This window comes from Salvia miltiorrhiza, chromosome 5 (genome assembly GCF_028751815.1).
Source record: "Salvia miltiorrhiza cultivar Shanhuang (shh) chromosome 5, IMPLAD_Smil_shh, whole genome shotgun sequence".
In the NCBI taxonomy this organism is placed as follows: Eukaryota; Viridiplantae; Streptophyta; class Magnoliopsida; order Lamiales; family Lamiaceae; genus Salvia; species Salvia miltiorrhiza.
In genome coordinates this window covers 4,968,246-4,980,897 of record NC_080391.1, presented here as the reverse complement: position 1 = coordinate 4,980,897, position 12,652 = coordinate 4,968,246, and the positions used below count along the sequence as shown (strand labels likewise).

Below are 12,652 nucleotides of genomic sequence, written 5' to 3'. Positions count from 1 at the left end.
TCCATTATTTATAAACCATGAAGGTTGTTTTCCAAAATTTCGTGTAACGTTTGTCGAGATTTCTCGCGTATACATATATACGTCTTCATGCGGTACATGAGATTATTATATTTATGATATATTAATGAGACTATTGTCTAAACATTTGATCATATATATATATATATATATATATATATATATATATATATATATCGAGACATCATGCATAATTATGATGATATTAAATCATTTTTCAACCATCGATGAGAAAAGAATTCTATGCCTATGATATGACGAGACGAGTCTCTGGAAAAGGTTATTAATCGCATAAGTATGTACTCGCTCGTTTTATGAAGCAATTGTGATTATTGAAATTGGTGTGAGAAGTGAATATTTGCAAGAATGCTAATTTCTTGCATAAAGTATATTATTTATATAATCGTATCGGCGATTTAATTATTTTCGGACGTGAGAATTTTTATCGCTTAATAATTAAGCGATCGTACACACACACACACACATACATACATATATATATATATATATATATTCCATATCGTTAATTTAATTATTTTGAATATCAATAATGATTGTTGTTTAATATATATATATATAGGCGATTGATAAAGCATGATATCAACACCTAAACTAGAAAGCAATAAACGAGACATTATTTATCTGGTTCGGTCATCAAGACCTATGTCCACGGGAGTTCTTCGATTTTCACTATACTTCGAGAGAGTTACATGTTACAAGCTAAGTAGTTAGAATGCCCTCATTTTGCTAATGTTAAACCTCCTATTTATAGATAACTAATTGGGCCTAACCCTAAAGCCCACGAAACAAAGAAGTGAAGCCCAGCTCGGTGGCAAACCTGGGCTCTCGGCAAGACTGGCTATGGTAGTGCTATACTCTGGCAGAGCTGGTAGCACTGCACTCTGGTAGATCTGTCTTTGGTAGGTCTGGCTCTGGAAGCGCTGCACTCTGTCAGGTCTGGCTCTGGAAGCTCCGCACTCTGGCAGGTCTAGCTCTGGAGGCTCTGCACTTTGGCAGGTCTAGCTCTGGAAGCACCACACTCTGGCAGGTCTGGCTCTGGAAGCTCCGCACTTTGGCAGGCTGCACTCTGGAGGCTCTGCACTCTGGCAGGCTGCGTCTCTGGCAAGTCTGGCTCTGGTAGCGCTGCACTCTGGCAGGGCTGGTCTCTGCTAGCTCTGTCTCTGGCAGGCTGCGTCTCTGGCAAGTTTGGCTCTGGTAGTGCTGCACTCTGGCAGGTTGTCTTTGGTTAGTTTATTTAATAATAACAACAATAATTAGGTAAAATGTCCCTGTATTGCTAAGCATAGCGCTGATGAGTATTACAGTCCTCATCAATTAGGGCATAGAATGCTTTATATGATAACTTAGGGCATTTTTACAAAAAAACTTAAGGAAGTGGGCATTTTTGCCTATTAACACATAAAATGATCATCCAACATATCACCTATATTAAGTTGAGCCCACAAAAAAATTTACACCCCCTCAAATTACCCGCTTAAATCTAATCCTAAATTTATAAAATAGATAATGAAAAATAGGAGAGCTGCTGTGTGCAATTGTAAAATAAGGGTTAAAAATAATTTAGGGAAGACTTTAGGAGTATTTTTAGGAGTAAATTTTTGAGAGATCTGCTGTGGATGCTCTTAATCTTGAGTCGATTTAAAATTGTTGACCAGTTATATTATTATTATGGGTTAATTGCATCAAAATACCTGACCTTATTCCAAAATTTGGTTTTTTGACAATCTTTTTAATTATTGCAAAATTTCAACGAGCTTTCAATTTGTTGTAATGTCCGTCCGGAGTAATTTTCCGGCCAAATTAAATCTAAGTTGGCAGCCGAAATGCTAACGTGGCATCAGAAATGCCAAATCACACCCACCCTCCCCCCACGTCACCCTCTCTCTCTCTTCCCCCTGCGCAGACCCCTCCCCCTTCTCCACCCCGGCGTCGCCGCGTCTTCTCCAACCGGCGAACCCTCCCCCTCCTCCACCGCCGCTTCCTCCAGCCGGCGAACAGGCGAGAGAGATCTCGAGAAGGGCATCAAAGCAGAGCACTTATGGCCGTCTCCGTCGCCGCGTGCACCGGCGTTGGTGGTGCCAAACTCCAGTTTTATTATTTCCCTTGATTCTGTTCATTCATTCAGTTTTATTATTTCCCTTGATTCTGTTATCTATTTAGGCGACCAACGTGCACAAGTTTACGTTCAGTAATAGTTCATTATTGCTCTCTATTTATCTGAAAACCCATAACAAAGTAATTCGCATGTGTGTATGGACCCTATAAAAATTAAAATAGGGGATACCCTATAAAAATTAAAATAGGGGATCCTTCCTCGCGTGTGTGTGTTTTTTTTTCCTTTAATAAAGGGGGAAAGACATATCTAACCAAAAGCATATAGTTTGAGACTTATATAGTCACCATTTTTAAACCATGACTTTAGGGGTCAAAACCTATTAAAAATACTATATTACCCTTACTAAATAGTGAATAAAAATAAAAGAAAAAGAAACTCTTTCTTTCACCAAACTCTCTCTCTCCCTTTTGAAAAAGTCAACTTTTACTAAAATTATTTTTAATATAATTATATCATTATATATTTGTCTGCTGTTTGAATCTCTTTTTATTCACGCATAATAAATATGTGGACAACACATGTAAGATCATCACATCAACATGCTAATTATTACTTGCAAGTGGTTATATAAGTCGTCATTTCACTGCTTATTTATCTACAAAAAGTTCATCAAAATCTTATACGTCGGTTTTGTTATTTTAGTGGAGGAAATAATTTTTTCATTTCTAATTTTTTTCATTTCGTTACTACTCGTATTTTTTTTTCCGATTTACAATACAAATATCAAATAATTAAGAACCTGTTAAAAGCATAAGGGATTTTCTCTTCAATTCGTATAACGTAACACATATATGTACATATATAGTAAGGGTTGAACAAAATGCTGAAAATCAAATAATAATCAAATTGAAAAATTGAATTCGATTGGATTCTTAATTTTGAATTTTTTTATTCTTTTTTTCCAAAATCAGTTCGGTTCGAGTTGGTAATTTTAGATTTAAATTTGAATTGTATTAACCTAACATTAATTTTACTTGAATAAAGTGATAATGTTCATAAAAGAATTAACATATAGAAAAAATTAAAAATAATGAAAAAATTGGTGGAAGAAGAGAGAGAAAAAAGAGAGGAAAATAACAGATCTTTATATATATAAAAAGCAAAGTAAATGTAATTTAATTCAATTTGAAGGACATAATTGAAATTGAGAAAATAATTATAATAACAAAACTCTCATACAAAACTGGCGTTAGTTATATACTCCTACAAAAATGTTGAAAATTGTTAACTGACAAATGAGTATTAGCAAAAATAATTTTAAATGATTTGTGCCGAAACAAAAAATTAAATGATCGCCTATTTCAAAAATAAAATGATTCAATAGTGTTCAATTCCATTACCCCTTCAAACATATTGGACATATATCGCATGAGAGTTAAGTATACTAAGAGTACGTGTTAGAGTACATATGATAGCATCGTAGTAATTGATACGTGTTTGATAAAAAACAAGTATTCCATTTGATGTGTTATGTCTTTAATTTGACATAGGAGATTAAAAATCCAAATTTCCGATGCCCCATGCCCTTGAAATCGGGAAAATAGCAAGAGTTCTACGGTGCACGATGACAGTGCACAACTACGTACACAGTTTAACAACTACGTACACAGTGGGCCCCAAACGGGGCATGTTTTAGTAATTCCTATGCAATTAAGTGAAATTAAGTATGCAATTTCAGTCAATAGGCATTATATTCAATAAAAATGAGTCAATAGTGTTCAATTCCATTACCCCCTCAAACATATTGGACATATATCGCATGAGAGTTAAGTATACTAAGAGTACGTGTTAGAGTACATATGATAGCATCGTAGTAATTGATACGTGTTTGATAAAAAAACAAGTATTCCATTTGATGTGTTATGTCTTGAATTTGACATAGGAGATTAAAAATCCAAATTTCCGATGCCCCATGCCCTTGAAATCGGGAAAATAGCAAGAGTTCTACGGTGCACGATGACAGTGCACAACTACGTACACAGTTTAACAACTACGTACATAGTGGGCCCCAAACGGGGCATGTTTTAGTAATTCCTATGCAATTAAGTGAAATTAAGTATGCAATTTCAATCAATAGACATTATATTCAATAAAAATGAGTCAATAGTGTTCAATTCCAGTACCCCCTCAAACATATTGGACATATATCGCATGAGAGTTAATTATACTAAGAGTACGTGTTAGAGTACATATGATAGCATCGTAGTAATTGATACGTGTTTGATAAAAAACAAGTATTCCATTTGATGTGTTATGTCTTTAATTTGACATAGGAGATTAAAAATCCAAATTTCTGATGCCCCATGCCCTTGAAATCGGGAAAATAGCAAGAGTTCTACGGTGCACGATGACAGTGCACAACTACGTACACAGTTTAACAACTACGTACACAGGGGCCCCAAACGGGGCATGTTTTAGTAATTCCTATGCAATTAAGTGAAATTAAGTATGCAATTTCAATCAATAGGCATTATATTCAATAAAAATGAGTCAATAGTGTTCAATTCCATTACCCCCTCAAACATATTGGACATATATCGCATGAGAGTTAAGTATACTAAGAGTACGTGTTAGAGTACATATGATAGCATCGTAGTAATTGATACGTGTTTGATAAAAAAACAAGTATTCCATTTGATGTGTTATGTCTTGAATTTGACATAGGAGATTAAAAATCCAAATTTCCGATGCCCCATGCCCTTGAAATCGGGAAAATAGCAAGAGTTCTACGGTGCACGATGACAGTGCACAACTACTTACACAGTTTAACAACTACGTACACAGGGGCCCCAAACGGGGCATGTTTTAGTAATTCTTATGCAATTAAGTGAAATTAAGTATGCAATTTCAATCAATAGGCATTATATTCAATAAAAATGAGTCAATAGTGTTCAATTCCATTACCCCCTCAAACATATTGGACATATATCACATGAGAGTTAAGTATACTAAGAGTACGTGTTAGAGTACATATGATAGCATCGTAGTAATTGATACGTGTTTGATAAAAAACAAGTATTCCATTTGATGTGTTATGTCTTGAATTTGACATAGGAGATTAAAAATCCAAATTTCCGATGCCCCATGCCCTTGAAATCGGGAAAATAGCAAGAGTTCTACGGTGCACGATGACAGTGCACAACTACGTACACAATTTAACAACTACGTACACAGTGGGCCCCAAACGGGGCATGTTTTAGTAATTCCTGTGCAATTAAGTGAAATTAAGTATGCAATTTCAATCAATAGGCATTATATTCAATAAAAATGAGTCAATAGTGTTCAATTTCATTACCCCCTCAAACATATTGGACATATATCGCATGAGAGTTAAGTATACTAAGAGTACGTGTTAGAGTACATATGATAGCATCGTAGTAATTGATACGTGTTTGATAAAAAAACAAGTATTCCATTTGATGTGTTATGTCTTGAATTTGACAACTAGTGTACGCATTTGAGTATGCACAATTGTGAACAAATTACCCATTATTCGGGCATAACTAATTAAGATTTTTATGAGCTTGAATTCCAACTCATTAGTTAATAAATATATTTATAAATTCAAAGAATTAATTAATTAAATTACTATATAAATGATAATTAAGCTAATTCATAAATATTATGTCAACTATGTATATAGTTCAACTATGCACAACATTTACACAATTGATGTTGTTCAATTGTGTACAAATTTAATCAATTATTTACGTATTATAGTCAATTGTACACATAATAAATATTTAAAAATAATAAATAATATGTAACTTAATTAATTAAAAATAACTAATATACTTAATTAGAAATTTAATTAACTAGCTAATTTATAAAAAATAAATATTTATTAAATTTTATTAATAACTAATTAAGATTTTTTGAGCGAGCTCTAACTCATTAGTTAATATGTATCCTTCATCATCTCTTCTTGGTGATTCCAAGGATGAGGCAAATGCATCTCTACCCATAGTTTCCATCTCTTTTCCCAGATTTACGCGGTCTCCATCACTATACGTATAGTGGTAAGCAGCTTTAGTTGAACATATATGATCTATATCATACTAAACATGATTTAAAAGAATGAAACCTTCATCTAATTGCAGTTGGGATTTATGCTGCTCACCGTGTTCTGAGAATTTGACTTTCCTCCATTCATGGTGCTCGTCATTGCCATCCTCAACGATGGTGAGTCCCATCGGCGTCTCCATCGACAATTCCAAACTAGCAATCGCTTCAATCGGTAAACTCATGTTTTTCCGACTGCCGAACCAGGCGCCGTGTCGCCGGCTACTGCTGGAGAGGAAGTCACCGCTTCTGGAAGTCGCCGCTGCTGAGGAAGGGTCGCGCCGCCGACTGGAGTGCTCCGCGCCGCAGAGGAAGGGTCGCCGCTGCTGCTGCCGCTGGAGAGGAAGGTCGCCGCCGCCGGTGGATATTTTTGGGGAAGGTCGCCGCAAAACTGGAGAGAAAGGGATTTTCTGATTTTTGTTTTATTTTTTATTCTCTAAGTCAAATAAAATTTATTTTAATTTCCTTTTATTTTTATTCAGTAATTAGTAAGGGTTATTTTGTCTTTTCAATGCTTTTTGACCCCCAAAGTCATTCTTTAAAAGTGGTGGCTATCAAAGTCATAAACTATATACTTTTGGCTACAAATGTCTATTGTCACATAAAAAAAACCCTTACTACCAAGAAAAAAAAAATGTAGCACGAATCAGAAAATCCATAATGAGAAACTGCAAAGAAATTTCACGAAATTCTATTGGGTGATTCTATTCATAGTCCCCATTTTACTCTTTATAGCCCCATACATAAATAATAATTAAAAAATTTACTATTTTACCCTCTAATTCATAGCCCCTAAAATTAAACTAAACGTCAAGCTTCTCCATGCCCCTTTCTCTGTCGCAAGAGTAGCTACAGCCGATTCATAAGTTTTTAAAATAGTTTTTTCTCAAGTTGAGGATCTGCCATTATTAACCGCTAGCTTAGTTCTTGAAGCTTTTTGCAGCACGCGGTTTTCTCCATCAAACTTTTAATGAAAATTTCAATTTTTTTTTGGTTAATCCAGCTTGTGCTTTTAGGAATGTTAGGTTATTTTTTTTTTCTTTTTTGATAAATTTTAATTCGAAGTTATACCATTTTATTTTATGTTCAGTTATTCTCCTCAGATTGCAAGAAATATAGGCGTTCGACATAATTAAGGATGTTTCAACCAAATATATTTAATTCCACGGCCATTTACTGGAAATGATACAGACCTTATCTGAGACGACGACTACGAGAGCAAGTCCGGCACCTACAGCATGGAGGCGACCTCCAGCGACGATCAAGACCCCAACGACCGCCCCAAGAAGAAGCGATGTCACCGCCACACCCAACATCTGATTCAAGAAATGGAATCGTATGTATATATTAATTATCACCAACTTAGGTTAAAAAAGAAAAAACAAATCACCAATTTTATATATCTGATTTGTGATGATTATATTGTATATATGTTACTAGGTTTTTCGTGAATTGCCTCTGTAATCCGAAGCTTCCGGCAATGGCAAAGGTTGCTTTGTTGAGCATAGTAGCATCACTCAATAAATTTAATTTAATTTTAGGGGCTATGAATTAAAGGGTAAAATAGTAAAATTTTTAATTATTTTTAATTATTATTTATATATGGGGCTATAAAGAGTAAAATGGGGCTATGAATAGAATCACCCAATTCTATTAGAACGTGTTTTATAAGGTAGTATTTTTTGCATTCTTCGTAGAATTAGAAGGTCAACCTCCATTTTGTTATCAGAATTTGAGCATAATTGTTCACGGTAGCCCACTACAATGGGCTAGTTTCAAACTTTCAATGACTTTTGGGCCGCCAATAAATGGTCGAATTAATTTCCCCAAAATATTCCAGTTATTCAATTTCAACTATACTGTTCATATCATTCTGACATTAAATTAGTACGAGAATTAAGATCTATTATAGATTCTAGATTATTTTAAATTTTACAGTTATGATTTAATTTTTCTTTTTATATTTTTAAAGTAAAAAAATTAATTTAATAAAATTCCAATAATTATGCCACCTTCCATTTAATTTCAATGAAAAATCGAAATTGATGTTCAATGAAAAATTTTAGTGAATAATTATCATGAATAATCACATTGTTGGTTGTGAATAAATATCAATTTTCCATGAATATATGATATATATCACAGTTTCTCGTAATAACATGATAAAAATGTAATGAATTTTTCCAAGTCATTTTCAATGAAATTCCCGTGAATAATACATTATTGATTGTGAATAAATATTGATTGGTCATGAATAAATACAAGTTAATGGTGAATAATCACGATTTTCGTGAATGATTATTTAAGGGTTATTGACGCATAAATACATCAAATTTGGATCAATTCTTATTTTTAACACGAACTTTAAAAAGTGTCAAAAAAATACACCAACCTATTAATAGTAGTAATTCTGACACGAATTCGATTTTCACCCAAATTAAACTGATGTGGCACAGAATGCCAATATGGACAAATCGAACGTTTACAAAAACGACATTGTGAACACGTTGTCTCAATATTGTCGTTTCTTTAAAAAAAAAAAAAAAAATATTCCTCTATTCAAACTGGGCAGATATCAAGGTGAGATGTCAATGTTGATATCAATTGCGAATATCTGATGACACTATACTACCCAATATGGGAGGTATGAAATTATGTTCTATCTGCAGCTAATGTCGAAAGATGAAAAATTTAATTATGTTTGGTCATTCGCTAAGTTAATTTTAGAGTTAGTTCATTCAAATTTCAGAGTTAATTCATCCAAGTCAACTTAATTCGGCCATAAATAGATCCAATTTGTGTTAAAATTACTCTTATCAATAAGCTGGAGTTTTTTTTTACATTTTTTAAAGTTCATGTTAAAATTCAGAATTGATCCAAATATTGATGTATTTATGTGCCAATAACCCATTATTTAATTAAGATTTACCATAATTAAAACCACTACGTTAGATGAATATGTAGGTCGCACCTCAACTGATCAGCTGCTGACGGAGGTCAAGAAAATTTGTCCCAACTTACTGATTTTGTTCCATGACTTAGAAAAGCCGCACATATCAGCATTTACCACAATTAATCCCATCTATGTTAGATGGCTGTGTGGCTCAACTGAAATGAATTTTGAACATTGTATCTTGATGATCATCATATATATATATATATCATGCAGTTTGAACCACTGACAGTTGGAATGGTTACATGCATATGCTAGCAAATAACACACATGCAATCACGGAAATGAAAAGAACACGAGAATTGATCACCCAGTTCGTTTTCATGAGACTACGTCTTGGGACGAGCCAAGTCAGAGAAATCACAAGTGCACATGCAATTGACTCCAACATGTAAAATAAAAATGAGCTGATAAAATGAATAAATTGTAGACGAATTAAGCCTATCAAATCAAAAACTTAAAGTTACATACATACATCAATGTAGTATACGTATAAATTATAAATATATAATATACATATGAATAAATATAGAGAAGAAGGCTAAAATTAATTAACGCAGATTTTTTTTTTTTTTTTAAGTAGTGGGAGTGGCAGAAAAATAAATGTTGGTTATGACTTATGAGTGCATGGGAGTGCAAAGCTGTTTTGTATTAATTGCGGGAGCTAATGTTGCATGCGTTGGCAATTAATAATTATGATTATTTATCCCTTAAATTGGGGAAAACATGAGTTTCAAGGACCACATTTTCATTAATTCCTTTCACGTACCTTGCTCATGTCACCTCAAGAGTCCTCAACAATCTTAATAGTCATATGTGCGTGTATATGTGCGTGTATTGGTCTAGCGATAAATAGTTAATGTAATAAGACCTAAGGTCTTGAGTGTAAGTCTACCGTAACGTGATCTGTTAATTTCTTTATTTACTTATATGATAATTTATTTTACGTGGCCACCCGCCCTCATCTAAAAGGTTTTTGTTTAAGGATTGAATAATGCATCATTAATTAATCTTGGCATGAATGAAGTTGGAAATTAAGAATGAAATCATATTTCTAATAATCGCGTATGTTTATTGAATGAAGAATGAATTAGAAAATTATTTTATTTTAATTTATAGAACGAATATATAAATGTTTTTATAGGACCAAATTTCCTTCAAATTAGATAAAATGCAATGGAAGAGATTATCAACATATATGGCATAAAATACAACTGAAATAATGATTAAAAAAATGAAGCATTTTAGTAGAAAAATAGTATAAAAAATAATATTCCTCCCGTCCAAACAAATAAACTATTTTGTTATTTTGGGACGTCTAAAAAATTAGTCTTTTTTAATTTCGGACACTTTCTGCTACATGATAGACCCTTTTTCACTCACAAAATCACAATATAACTAATTATACTTATTAATATTACTTTTTAAGTGGGACCATTTTCATTTACAATACACTTGGTGTTGTTTCTTTCTAAGAATATTTCCAACATTACCATTCACTTTCTTAATGATATGAGAATTGTGGAGTAGGGTTTAGAGTGTTCTAATTTTGTGGAAAGTGTTTCAATTAGTAAAACTATTGTTTGTTTTAGAGCCAATAATTAAATATAACTTAATTAAATAACATATCAGATCATGTTTAAATTAAAGCAATTAAAGCTTATTGTGAATGTCATTTAATGTTTATTTTAAAATAAGACAAACGTGTATATGTAGCATCTGCGTTCCTTATTCGGTATATATTTTATACTAACAAATCATCCCACATTTATTAATAATCTTAATAATTGTGAAAAATAGACAATTAAATGGCAATGAATAAAAATGAAAAGTAGCACAAGGCCTCGAGAGTTTGATATTTATTTTGATAATTAATTAAATGACAAATGACAGCTCCCAACTAGTATCATTTATTTCTTTTGTTGTGGGTATGTCGTGTGAGATATGCAATACATAGACATTGTCTTCAAATCATGGCCCAAAATCTGTTTCAAGTGGATCTGATTAGGCAGAATTTTCTTAGTTGATTTACGACTACACAATTTGCAAAATCTAATTTATGACTACACATTTCTGCAAAATCTAATTTATAGTCACATCAATGAACCGCCATATCTCAATCTCAACCAAATAATTATGCATCAGATTTTTTTTGTTTAATCAATTTTGCCATAACTCTGAAAACGTCAAAATAATAATATGAAACACATATGATGATAATGTGACATCATCTACAAAGTAAATTAGGGGGGACAAATTAATCATGAAAAAGATTTTTCCTAATTAAGTTACTATAGATTATAGTGGTTGTACCAAACCTAATTATGTGAAGGAAAAAATGTTCCATCTAAAAGTTAACAAATCCTAAAATCAAAATATTTTTCACCTTCAACAATAATCCATTATCTGCCTGTGCACAATTGTATAAATTTAAAATAGTGAAGCTCGATCTCCACGTTTTAACTTTTAAGCACATTGCAGCAGTATTAAAGCGTGAAATCCACCTCTAATCTCACTTAACCACCCTTTGAAAATAAACACTAAGCATTAACTAGTGCTGAAATATTGTCTTGCTATATACACTTGAGATCTTCTATTCCATATATTTTTTTAGTGTTTTATTCGTGTCTTGCTATTATTTTTTTTGGTTTTCTTTTTCTAATGCTTCAGTTTAACTTTATTACAATTCACTAATCCAATTGTGATTTATAATTATTATTATATTACATTTACAAGTTAATTATTATTAATTAATTATTAGGATCGATTAATTAATGTTAATTGAGGCTCATATAAAAATAAATCATTATTTTATAACAAATTCTATTAAAAATTAATAGTAGCAAAATGTGAGATAATAAAATTTTCTGGAGAGAGAATCCGATCCCGATCATGTTAGGTCTAGCCTAAATAAAAAATAGTTTCTGATTAATAATATATATACATGCATGCATTACGTCCAACTAATACTCCATATAATTATATATATACATGCACACGTGATCGAACGGATAGATGAAATTCTTGCAATTGGCAATCACATATACAATATTTGTAACGATCTCCAGCATGAATTTTTTAGCAAATAAAAAAAAGTTAGACATAAATCTCCAACATGAATTAATTAGTCAGAAATTTTTTAGTTTTGTTTTGATGCATAAGACACAAAAGTAACTATGAATTGATTGTCTCTTCGCGTTTCAAGTATGGTCTCTGATAAAGTTGTGGTTAAGTTGTACTCTAGCCACCTCTTCAGATTTATGCAATTATTTTGAATACTTCATCATTAATGGCCAAGGAAAGGTGGAAAAATGTGATAAACTTAATTTGACAATGCACGATTTGGAGAATTTGGAAAGCGACAAACAAGCTTATTTTTAAGGATATATCCAAATATTGCTAAGATTGTGGATGTATGAAGATTAATTCTTCGAAATAGTTACGTGCAAACTATGCTAATTCTTTTTGTTATTCATTAACAG

The 12,652-nt window shown here is 32.4% G+C and overlaps 1 long non-coding RNA gene across 1 annotated transcript; it reads left to right on the top strand.

Moving 5' to 3' along the window:
- The first annotated feature begins 6,061 nt into the window (after positions 1-6,061).
- LOC130985372 (uncharacterized) lies at positions 6,062-6,719 on the top strand. The gene is made up of 2 exons (XR_009088951.1): positions 6,062-6,174; positions 6,256-6,719. It is a non-coding gene; the product is annotated as an uncharacterized LOC130985372 (long non-coding RNA).
- Positions 6,720-12,652: the final 5,933 nt, after the last annotated feature.